Source organism: Typopeltis vanoorti, chromosome 7, assembly GCF_054136105.1.
Source record: "Typopeltis vanoorti isolate ZY-2024b chromosome 7, IOZ_Tvanoo_1.0, whole genome shotgun sequence".
Lineage (NCBI taxonomy): Eukaryota > Metazoa > Arthropoda > Arachnida > Uropygi > Thelyphonidae > Typopeltis > Typopeltis vanoorti.
Window position 1 is genome coordinate 73774531 of NC_143555.1, and position 13245 is coordinate 73787775.

General features: G+C 35.9%; 1 protein-coding gene across 2 annotated transcripts in view; it reads right to left on the reverse strand.

Annotated features, from left to right (window-relative positions):
* The window catches only part of Graf (GTPase regulator associated with FAK), a 573290-nt gene that overhangs the window by 187872 nt on the left and 372173 nt on the right, over positions 1-13245 (reverse strand). The gene's annotated exons all lie outside the window — the stretch shown is intronic.

Below are 13245 nucleotides of genomic sequence, written 5' to 3' on the forward strand. Positions count from 1 at the left end.
GGAAGAAAGGCGAGTCATGAAGTGTATCATTTGCCTGGAGGATTTATCGTCCGATGGAAATAATATAACCTGTACGAAATGCAGTAGGATTCTACACTTAAATTGTGCCGGCTTTTCAGAAACAACCCGGCAATGTAAATCCAATGCAACATGCAAGGAATGGAAATGCCTACTCTGCAGGAACAACAAAGAAACACACCTAAGACCACCTACGACGCAGCCAATCATACCGGAGGCAAAATCAGACGACGAACTGAAAACAGACAAAAAAAAAGCAGGTGAGTCCTATAATTTCAACTCTATAAATATACTAATAGAAAATGGTCTAGAGACTATAAAAGCCAGCTTAGTAGATTTTGTGCAAGAACTCTTCGACAAACAGAATGAACAAATAACAAAAAAATCTAGTGAATATGAAGATTTGGTCAAACATAATAATTTAGCAGTGATAGAAGTGTTGCAAACGGTAAAAGATATTAAAATCAGCATTAATACACTAAACGAAAGGCAACACAATTTGATGAAGGAGACATCTGAACTCTGTCAAGAAGTTCATTCTCTAAAACAATACAAATGTTTAAATCAGCAGCAACATAAAGAAGATCTTGTCATAAACGGTCTTCCTGAAACTGCACCTACAGAAAATCTCAGAGATGTTGTTTTAAAATTAGGCCATGCAATTGATATCCCCCTACAGCTTAATGACATTCAGACCATAAATCGGATACCTATGAAGAGCAAAAACTAAATCTTGCCATGACCTGCACCAGTCATACAAGTTCGTCTTACAAGCAAATCCACAAGAGACAATCTCATAAAAGACAGAAAAAACCAGTTACCAAGGACTTGAAATCATTGCAAGACAATACACCAATCTTCGTATCCGAATATTTAACACCATTCAACCAGAATCTGTTGTGCCACGCAAGAAAAGCAAATACAGAAAAAAATTACCAATTTTTGTGGATCAGAGTTGCCAAGATATTCTTGAGGAATTCACAAACTTCAAAGCCGATACAAATTAAAAACTCAGAAGACATAGAAAGGCTGCCACAGTGAGAAAAAAAAAAAGTCTCCTAATTAGTTCAAAAAGAAAACCACTATAAAAATGAATGTGAATCATCACAACAGATGCAATAACACCAGAATACATCAGCAATTTCACTTTGATCGGGTCTTTCAGATCATTCATTTGACCTCCCAAACATCAGCCTACTTCCAACACAGCAATCAAATCAATATATATATATATATATATATCTAACTGGTGTAAAATATATATAACTTATTGTTATCCTATAAATTTCCTATAAAAAATAAAAAAAAAGTATTTATTACATTGAAGTGCTGTAGTTACAGCGCTTAAATACATTAAAAGCAAAAATTGTAAAATATATAAAACTTATTGTTATCCTATAAATCTCCTCATGGGCTCACTTTAGTGAGTACGGGCATGGCAAACCCGAGGTACCTGATGCTGGACCATGCCTTACTTCATGTAACATACATCTGTTATATTATCTGTAGACTGGTCCTCTCCCCTTCTTTCTTTCTTTGCTTCTTTCTTCCATTCTTGCTCGTTACCCCCAATGCTATTAGAGTATTCGAGGGCTAGGGGTGAATCTTTCCTTTCTTGCTATGTCATTTCACCTATTGCAGCCACCGAAGGGGGCAAGCCCCAACAGGTGCTGGTCCCAAGCCCGGATAAATGGCGAGAGTTGACATCAGAAAGGGCATCCGGTCATAAACCTTCGCTGCCAGCTCCAGACATGATTAAATGCGTCAGAAAGAAAGTGATACAAGGACTAGGGCATACCCCCTTAAGCGACACTCAGTCCCATCACCCTACAGCTGCGTGTCGCTTAAGGGGGTATGCCCTTAAGTGGATGAGGGCTACCGCATCAAGGGCGGGTGCAGTTAAAGAAGCGAGCCCAGCAAGTGGAGAGAATGCTGCGAGTAGGAATGTTGAATGTTGGAAGCATGACTGGAAGGGGAAGAGAGGTGGCAGACATTTGATGAGAAAGAGGAAGTTGGACATTTTATGCATGCAGGAGACAAGGTGGAAGGGGAAAAAGACGGAGGAACTAGGAGACAGATATAAATTGTTCTACTCTGGAGCGAATAAAGGGAAGAAATGGTGTCAGAATTGTGGTGTGTGGCAGAATGAAGGGTAACGTACTGGAAGTGGGTAGGAGGAACGACAGGATCATGCGAATGAAACTGGATCTTGGAGAAGAGCAACTGGTCGTCTTATGTGTATGCTCACCACAAGTTGGCTGTACAGCAGAAGAGAAAGGTGAATTCTGGAACGTGCTAGATGAAGAAATGAGGGAACTGGAAGAAAACGAAACCATGATTGTTGGAGGAGGCTTGAAAGGACATATACGAAGACAGAATAGGGACTGTGAAAGGGTGCATGGTGGCCATGGAGTGGAAATGATGAACAAGAAAGGAGAGAGGATTTTGGACTTTGCAGTAGCGTTTGATCTGGCAATTGTGAACTTCTTTTTCTGTAAGAGGGAAGAGCATTTGATAACATTTAGAAGTGGCAACAATAGTTCACAGATTGACTACATTTTGACTAGACTAGACGAAAACATCTTAAGGTAGTAACAAATTGTTAAGCAATCCCAACTGATCAAGTGGTCAGGGCTGGTCTTCTCTATAAAGGGGCCCAGGTGCAAGAAACCTTTTGGGGCCCTAAAATATTTTTCAAAGGTAAAAATTAAAGGATTCGAAATAAATGTATTGTAAAACCTCTTACCTGCAAATGATTTTGGCACAGGAAATGTGGAAAGGCAGCAGGAGTAGATGATATTCGACCAGAAATGCTGAAGTATGGTGGTATAAGAGTCTTACAGTGGCTGCACTGCATAGTTCAGAAAGCCTGGACAGAGGGACGAATTCCTGATGATTGGAGTAGAGCTCTCATAGTGCCCATATATAAAAAGGGAAATAAAGTTGAATGTGAGAATTACAGAGGTATTTCCCTACTGAGTGTTCCTGGCAAGATCTATGCAAGTATACTTGAGAAACGGTTGAGAAGTATTGTGGAAGAAAAGCTGGGTGAAGAACAAGCTGGATTCAGGCCAAATAGAGGCTGTCAGGATCAGATCTTCACTTTAGGACAAATAGTGAAGAAATCATGGGAATATAACAAATATCTGTATTTGAGTTTTGTCGATTTGGAAAAGGCATATGACAAGGTGCCAAGAGAGAAGCTATTCAATACGCTGCAGTTATATGATGTCAATGGGGCATTATATCAAGCAATACTTCGTCTTTATTTGAGTTGTAAGTCAGCAGTTAGAATTGAAGGAAGTACAGGAAGATGGTTTAGTGTTAAATCTGATGTGAGACAAGGATGTACATTATCCCCTCTTTTGTTCATTATCTATATGGATCACATTATGAAGGAAAGTGGTATTAAACATGATATCAGGGTTGGAGATGTTAATGTCAGCTCTTTGCTTTATGCGGACGATGTTATACTTCTAAATAAATCTGCTACAAGTCTGCAAGATTCTCTGACTAAATTGAATAACTGTTGTAATAGATATGGTATGAAGGTCAGCAATAAAAAGACAATGAAAATAGGCAGAATCATTGAAAATGTCCGCTGTGTTGTGAATGGAGAACCTGTGGAACAAGTAAAACATTTCAGCTACTTAGGCACGATTTTTAGTGAAGATGGTAAATTAAATATAGAAATAGACAACAGAATCAGCAAAGCTGGTATGGTGGGAAGTCAGTTGAATAAATTCATATGGAATAAGAGAGAAATTAGTCGGAACACTAAATTAGCTGTATACAAGACGGTGTTCAAACCAGTTTTAACTTATGGATCTGAGAGCTGGGTTAGAAGTAAAACACTTGACCAAAGACTAGAGACCGCAGATATGAGAGTCCTGAGAAAGATTAGAGGCGTGAACAGATGGCATCAATGGCAATATCATATTAAAAACGAGGATATTAGGAAAGAACTTGACATTGTCAGCATCCAGGAATGCATTAGCAGAGCTAATCTCAGGTGGTATGGTCACTTAAATAGAATGGGAGAGGAAAGATTAGCAAAACAATTGTTCTTTGCCAGGTTGGCAGGAAAACGACCCAGAGTAAGACCAAGATATAGGTGGATTGATACGGTACAAAGTGCCTTAGACGATAGAAATATAAGATCTGATAATGTTGGAGTCTTGACAAGTAACAGACTGATTTGGAGGAAAATTGTAGATAGGAAGTTAGTAATGATGTAATTTTTTCATGTAGTACTATCATATCCTGTACACCCCTTGAGGGTACATGGCAGGAATTTGATGATGATGATGATGATGAAAACAAAAAAAAATACATTCGAAATATAACAGGAAAGCATAACATTTACTGAACACAAAACAAAAGTATCAAATAATTAAAATAAATATTTTTAAATATTTAACACAAAAAAAGTAGCCTGTCTCACCAACTAGCTCACAAAAACTATTTACAATGAATTATTGTTTAAAGTAATAAAAAAAAAATAATTTAAGCACATAAAAAAATAAATAGGTTTACTATTTTAGGGGCCTAGTTTTACTAACACGTATATTGCTTAATATGTATTTATTTAAATATGCGATTTTTTTTTTTTGCTATGTCATTAATCATTTCTGAAAAATTACAATTTTTGGCAATTTCCTTTTCAATGCTTAATATAGCAAGTGCATTTAAGCGTTCTTTGCACATACTCAACCGAAGATAATTCTTTATCAATTTTAATTTGCTAAAAGAACACTCTGCACTTGCTATAGTAACTGGTAATGTAAAGAAAATTTTCAATACAGTTAGCACATTTGGAAATGGTTCATTATAACTATTGAATTGCAATATGTCTTGAGCGTTATTTAAATTTTTTTGGTCCAAGATCAATTCTTGTAACAAATTAATTTCCTGGATTAAGTCTTCATTTACATCTTTACTATAATATTTTACAAAATCCCTTGAGTGGTTTTCTAGTTCATTTTTTTTTCTAATGTTTTTATATCAGTGATTAATTTAAAATAAGAAATAACATTGGGTATATTTTTAAATCCCTCATCCATTTGTACAATAACAGCATCAATCACAACATTGAAAAAGTGACATCTAAATTCCTCTACTGGGTTTAGTAAAACTTCATCTTCTGCTAGTTCAGAAAATAATCTTTTTATTTTTCGAATTCTTTTTTCAGGAAAGTCTTCAGAAATATTCAAGTTTCGTGCTATCATTTTTGCATTGTCTAAAAATGTGTTAAATTTTGATCTTAAATTTTGGATTTCATTTTTAATTTTATTCACTAAATTAAAAGCAGAGTCAAGAACAATTGTTTTTGCTTGAAATAGTTTGTTGATACTATTAATTTTTGACAATATTGTAAACCAAACCGATAAGCTTAAAATAAATGGCATTTCTTGTGATGAATCTAGTAGACCTCTAGTTTCAGATACTGCTGTGTTATCGTTAATTGCACCAATAAATTCTTCTAAGGTATTATAAGTTTGTTCAAACTGTGTATACACTGCTTTGACTGCGTCTATTTTGGCTTCTCATCGAGTATCACATAATGGTTTAAGTGTAATATTTAAATGCTTTTGTATAATTTCCTGCCTTTTAGTAGATGCAGAAAATATGCAGTATAAACGTTGCAATATTCCAAAATTTTTTACAATATATACTGATGGAAGCAGCATCACAAATTATCAAATTAAAAGAATGTGATAAGCAAGGTACATAAATTGCATGAGGGTTTAAACTAATTATTCTAGATTGTATGCCTTTATATGTTCCCTTCATATTGCTACCGTTATCGTATGCTTGCCCTCTACAATTCATAATATCTAAATCAAGCTCACCTATTCTTTTTAAAAGCAAATTTGCTAGTCCTTCACCAGTCACATCAGTTACTTCAATAAATCCTATAAATGACTCATTTATAATTAATTTTTTGCCTACAAAATTTACATATCTAATAATTACTGAAGTTTGTTCCTTGTGAGAAATATCAGGAGTACAATCCATTTGGATACTGTAATATATGGCTGCTTTTATATCATCTTTAATTTTATTAAGGACTTCATTACCTAATGCAGCAATAATTTCCTCTTGAAATCTATGCGCCAAATGATGCACAATTCTTTTTTTCGTATTTTTTATTCTGTTTACATGATCCATTAGCGCAGGATTATATTTACTTAATAATTCTATTAAACTTAAAAAATTTCCATTATTCGGTGTTCCAATTGTTTCATGGGATCCTCGAAATGACAGATTATTACTTGCTAAAAAATAGAATTACATCTACAATTCTTTGGAATAGTAATTTTAGATGTTCTGTTTCTTTATTTATATTAATTTGATTTGTTCTGTCAACAGTCGAACATAAATTAAGCCTTTTTAATAATTCTTGCCAAGCAATAAAAGAATTAAAGTGACCACCAGAAAGCTCATGATCTTGAATTACAGATGACAGTTTTCTCCATTTATTAAAACCACATATAAATTGTGTTGATTGATCTTTTCCTCTTCTTTTGGAAAATAATACATAACAAAAGCAAAATACTGAGTCTTGAGCTTTTGTGTAAACTAACCAGTTTGTTAATTTTTATACACTGCATAAACGCATCAAAAGGGTTAAGCAAAAACCCTAATATAATAGAGAAACACAGAGATATTATTATTACCGGGGGCCCTAAAATCCTGTCGATGAAATCCCATTAGTTATAAGCAAATTACAAGAAGAAAAAAAATAAAAATAAAAAATATGTTTCCGCAAATGTGTACTGACTGTGCCCACTCGATCGTGGGGCCCGAGTGCATTGCACCCATCGCACCCCCCAAGATGGCCAGCCCTCCAAGTGGTGCAGCAACACCAGCTGCCGTGCGCAAACTTTAAAATACAGTCGAAGATAAGAACATTTGGAAGCCACGAGAGGAAGAAAATTAAGTGGTTTCGCTTAAAAGAAGAGAGTGTGAGAAGCCGTTTTAGGGAGAAGGTGTTAGAGAGGATTTCGGATGGACTAGAAACTGTACAAGACTGGTGGAGACATAATTCAAAAGTAATTCTAACCTGTGCAATTGAGGTACTTGGTGAAACATCCGGAAAGATTAGAGAGCAGAAGGAGGGTTGGTGGTGGAATAATAATGTACAAGAAGCTGTGATGGCTAAGAGGAAGGCAAAGCAGAAGTGGGACGAGTCAAGAGTGGAAGAGGACAGAGAGAAATAATACAGAGAGAAAAAGCGAGAAGTCAAGAGAGTTGTTGCACAGGCGAAAACCATGGCATATCAAGACCTTTATGATCAATTAGAAAACTAGAAACAAAGGAAGGGCAGAGAAAGATTTATTGATTGGAAAAATGTAGATATAAGGCACCAAAGGACATAGTACATGTGAGGCAGATTAAAGACTCTGGAGGAAGGGTATTAAGGAGGGATGTGAATATGAGAAACAGATAGAGAATATACTTTGAAGGGCTTTTGAATGAAGAAAATCAAAGGACTCACAGAGAAGATGGAGCCTTATGAGGGGATGGTGTAGAACATTAGTAGAGTGGAAGTGAAGGAAGCCATAAAGAGGATGAAGAATGGAAAATCAGTGGGCCCTGACAGGATCCCAGTGGAGGCATGAAAGGCACTGGAGGAAGAGGGAATTGACCTGCTGTGAGACCTGTTAATAAAAGTTTGTCGACAGGAAAATATACTCGAGGAATGAAGAGAAAATACTCTTGTCCCCCATCTACAAGAGTAAAGGGGATGCACAAGACTGTAAGAATTACATAGGAATAAAGTTGATGTCCCAAACAATGAAAATCCTAGAGAGGGTTCTGATAGAAGACTGAGGAAGGAGGTAGAGATTGCAAAGGAGCAATTTGGCTTCATGCCTGGTCGATCGACGACAGATGCTATCTTTGGGTTACGACAGATGATGGAAAAGTTTCAAAAGAAGCAATGGGAGCTACATCTGGTATTTATTGATCTGGAGAAACCATACGATAGAGTGCCAAGGCAAGAAGTCTGGAGGTGTCTGAGGGAGAAGAAGGTATGGGAGAAATATGTTAGGTTGGTGCAGGAGATGTACAGAAATGTGAAGACAAGAGTTCGAACCTGCCTGGGAGAGACAAAGTTTTTCCAGTGACAGTGGGCTTGCATCAAGGGTCAGCATTAAGTCCGTTCCTGTTTAATATTGTGATGGAGGTGGTGACGGGAAAGGTGAGAGAAGACGCGCCTTGGACTATGTTGTATGCAGATGACATCGTACTGTGTGCAGAATCAAGAGAAGGTGGCAGCTAAACTGGAAGAGAGAGGGGTATGAGACTGAGCAGAAGTAAGACAGCGTATATGTGTTTCAAAGTGGATGGCAGCCAGGAGACAGATCTGGAGCTTGAAGGAAATGTCATCAGGAAGGTCAGTGACTTTAGATACTTAGGTTCAACAATGAAAGAGGATGGTGAGGCTGAGAAAGAGGTGGGATACAGGATACAAGCAGGATGGAGGAACTGGAAAGAGATGGCTGGAGTGCTATGCGATAAGAGGGTGCTGATCAATCTAAAAGGCAAAATCTACAGGACAGTAGTGAGACCAGCTATGACATATGCTATGGAAACTGTGGCCCTGAGGAAAAATAACATCAGCAGGATGGAGGTAGTGGAGATGAGAATGCTTAGGTGGATGTGCGGTGAGACCAGAAAGGATCATCTGAGAAATGACTATGTAAGGGGAACGGTGAAAGTTACGAACTTAAAGCAAAGACACAGGAGGCAAGGTTGAGATGGTTTGGTCGTGTGATAAGGAGGGAGGAAGAAATTATGTGGGAAGAAAGGTCATGCAGATGAATGTGCAGAGGAGGAGGAAGCGCAGACAGCCAAAGAAGAGATGGAGGGAGATGGTGGAGGAGGACCTGAGGATGAAGAACTTGGATGTGGCTACAGCCCAAGATAGGAAGTTGTGGATGAGACTCACCACAAATAGCGACCCTACTTAAGTGGGAAAAGCTGCAGAAGAAGAAGATTGTTATCCTATAAATGCTGTTAAAAAATATATATATATATATTATTATTATTATTTAATTGATTAATCCTTTGATGTAAAGGTTTCTTAGAATAATAATAATATAATAATAAAATATATGGGAATTAAAGAGTAAAAAAAAATTATTATAAAAATATATTAAAAGCAAAAATTGTAAAATATAGCATATTGTTATATTATAAATGCTGTTAAAAATGTAATCTTATTCAATTGCAAACTATAAATTACCATCTATAGTAACTATTATTAACACATAATAAAAAAAAAGAAAATCTGTATGAAATTAATTGAAAGTAATTATTATATGTATGCAAGACATAATAAAATGTTTAAATAAAAAAAAATTAACACCTCCAGGGAGTCCAAGGACTCATCGAGGGAGGGCACCTGCTGTACAACTCTGTCTCCATCATTCAATCACCAAATGATCACAACTACACCAACGCCATCTACCGCTGACCACTACCACCACTGGTATTTCCACAGACATCCATGCCCATGGTGGGATTCGAACCCGCAGTCTTGTGACTGGAGAGCAGATACGCTAACCACTTGGCTGCCCAGGCTGAGTGGTTAGAGTATCTGCTCTCCAGTCAAAAGATAAGATTCAATGGAGCTCCATCTTACCATTCTACTTATCAATATCGTTCATTCATCCCCATCTACAGCCTCCATGTCAAGTTTCAAAGAACATGATTGCCAAAAATACAGCAAAAGTAGGCAATAATATCTATATATGATCATTTCATTAATTTTTTTTTAATTTAAAAGAGCTGCAGTCAAAAGACATGTGCTGATTCAAGGGTGCTGCATAATAATGAAAGCTTTGTTTATCTCTTTATATCAATGCTTATAATTTTTTCATATTTTTCATCATTTTTTTCATGTCAGCATTTCTAGTTAAAGTGATGTAGAGCAGAACAAAACCCAAATTGGTTTTGTTTAAAATTATCTCCTTTTTAAATTGATAGAACCATTCAAAACACATGAGCAGGACCATTATAATAGTCTTAATGTTACTTCTTAGGAGCCCAAACACTTCATGGCCATTTTTACCACTGCTTGATAAACTGACATCAGAGAAACCACAATAGAAAAACATGTCTAATTATTTAGAGATCACCAGAGAAGGCTGCTGAGCAGCAAACAAACTATAGGAATAAATTGTTCAGAAATCAAGAGAAATTGGTTTAGTTTAAAATTCTCTCCTTTTAAAATTGATAGAACCATTCAAAAAACATGAGCAGGACCATTATAATGGTCTTAATGTTACTTCTTAGGAGCCCAAATACTTTACCACTGCTTGATAAACTGACATCAGAGAAACCACAATAGAAAAACATGTCTAATTATTTAGAGATCACCAGAGAAGACTGCTGAACAGCAAACAAACAAACTATAGGAATAAAATTGTTTAGAAATCAAGAGGTATGTTCTGCACATCTACTACAAATTAGAATGAATGCCTAATTCATTTTTTTTTAAACAGCCTCATAGTATTAAATTAATATGACCGATAAGACCTCAACTGTTAAAGAAGAAGTACGTGTTTTAAGGATTTCAAAGGATTTCACAGGTTCTAGGTGGTTTCATGGATTTCAGGGGGTGGTAACTGTGTAATACTATGAAGTCCTGGATTTCATGATATATAACATATAGCCTCAAATACCACCCCTCACCTTCTCATGGTAGAACCTGTTATCACAAACAAGGCTCTGGTGACCAGGTACTAAATGTATAACCAAAACATCTACATGAGAGTAAATGCTTGTGTATAAAATGCGTGTCTGGATACTGAAGTAGCAGCCCTACCACCAGAATAGGAACTCTGTGGGCTAACAACCTGCAAATCTCTGAAAATTTAAATGCTGTTTTCAATTCAGATAAATGCAGAAATTAGACAGACTCCTTGGTATCAACTAAAGCTTGGAAAATTAGGACAAATTGGCCAATGGAATGTTAAAACACTATCAAACAGGAAAACTAGCACAATAAGAAAGAAGATGGAAAAATATAAAATTGAATTATTGGGAGTTAGCAAAGTAAAATAGAATGGTACTGATAGAATAAATTTTCCCAGTTGGAATGTATTTCTTTATTCAGGGATGCCTAATATAACTGATATACATCAATATGGAGTTGGAATCCTCATGAGCAAAATATTTAGTCAAGCAATGATTGGTGGGAACCAATTTCAGAATGAATAATAACAGTTAATCTTAAAACTAAATTTGGAAGACTAAGAGTTGTTCAGTGCTATGCCGCAACTGAGAATGCATCCTTTGAAGAAAAAGAAAAGATTTACGGTCTGCTTGATAAAATCTTGATGACACATGGTAAAGAGAGCACACATGGGTGACTTCAACAATCAAGTTGGTACAAATAATGAGGAGCCTGAAAATGTAATGGGCAAGCATGGTTTGGGAGAGAGAAATGTAAATGGTGAACTGTTGGTTGAACTGTGTAGCAAATATAACTTAGTAATAGGTGGCAGAATCTTCCAGCATATGAGAATACATAAAGTAACTGTGTTTTGCCATCTGGCAAAACACAGAATCAAGCAGATCGTATTGCCATCAGCCAAAGGTGCAGGAAAATGTTATTAGATGTCCGAAATAAAAGTGCTGATATTGGCTCAGGTCATCATAGATCCTGTTATCACCTAATAACAGGATTTATGCAGTTATATATTTGAAAAAATCATCAGAGGAAAACATTTAATAGACGTAAATTTGATATTTCAAAATTACAAAATGCTGAAGTCTGCAATGAGTTTAAAATAAAGTTAAGGGAAAATATGGATAGTAATTTTGAAAGAAGAGAGGATATAAGGCATCGAGGGCACAAGCTGCAGACACGCATAACAGTAGAGAGGCTGTTATACAGTATTATAAGACTTTCTGGAGAAGCCATGCAAAAGAATATCCCAGTGAAGGATCTCAATGGAAAAATTCTAGTGTCAAGAGAAGAACAACTGGAAAGGTGGAGACAACATTTTAGTCAAATCTTGAACAATAGCAGTGATAGAATACAAACAGAAATAAAAAAAAGGAGCAGATGAATTAAAAATTGATACCAGCCCACCATCTAAATTGGAGATAAAAAGAGCTATTAAAGAAATGAAAAATGGGAAAGCGGCAGTACATGATGGTATCCTGGCAAAGGCTCTAAAACCTGACATGACAGCAATCACATATATGCTCTAACCACTATTCCAAGATATCTGGGAAAAAGAGACATTCCCTAAGGATTGGAATACAGGAATAATAGTAAAAATACCAAAAAAGGAAATTTAGGAAATTGTAATAATTGGAGGGACATAAACCTGCTATGTGTCATTAGCAAAGTTTTCTGCAAAATTATTCTTACAAGAATCTTTAATATTTTAGTTGAGGACATGAGAAGAGAGCAGCCTGGTTTTAGGCCAAATAGATCATGTGACCACATTAACACCTTAAGAATAATAATCGAATGGTCAGGTGAATTTAACTCTCCTTTATATTTGCTGTTTGTGGATTATGAAAAAAGCGTTAGATTCCATTGCCAAAGATCGTGTGTGGAATCCACTTCAAAACAAAGGAATGTCACAGAAGATAATAAATCTCATATAGAAAAGATATAGTAAATTCCAATGCCAGGTGCTGCATGATAGATATCTGTCACAACCCTTTCAAACTGTATCTGGTGTGTGACAAGGATGTCTGCTATCTCCCTTATTATTCATATTGGTGCTAGATAAAGTTCTAGAACAGACAGCAATGAAACATGCCAAAAGGATATCATGGAAAATAAATAAAACTTTGGGTGATCTAAACTATGCAGTTGATGTATTTCTAATTACTCACAGACATGCAGATATCCAAAACAAACTAACCACATTACAAGAAGAATCACTGAAAGTCAGTTTGAAAATAAATACAAACAAAAGAAATAAGAATCAATGTGAACAACAGGCACAGCACAACTGAAAATGGAAAAATCGAAACTGTTTCACATTTTACATATCCCAATAGTGTTTTATCTGCAGATGGAGGAGCAATCTAGAGATGTTGACATAAGGATTCAAAAGGCAAGAAGTGCATATGCTAAACTTTGTAGAGTATGGAAAATGAAAAATATTCACACAAATATAAAATTAAAAATATTTAATGCATGTATTAAATCAGTTATTTTATATGAATGCAAACATGGCTGGTTTCAAA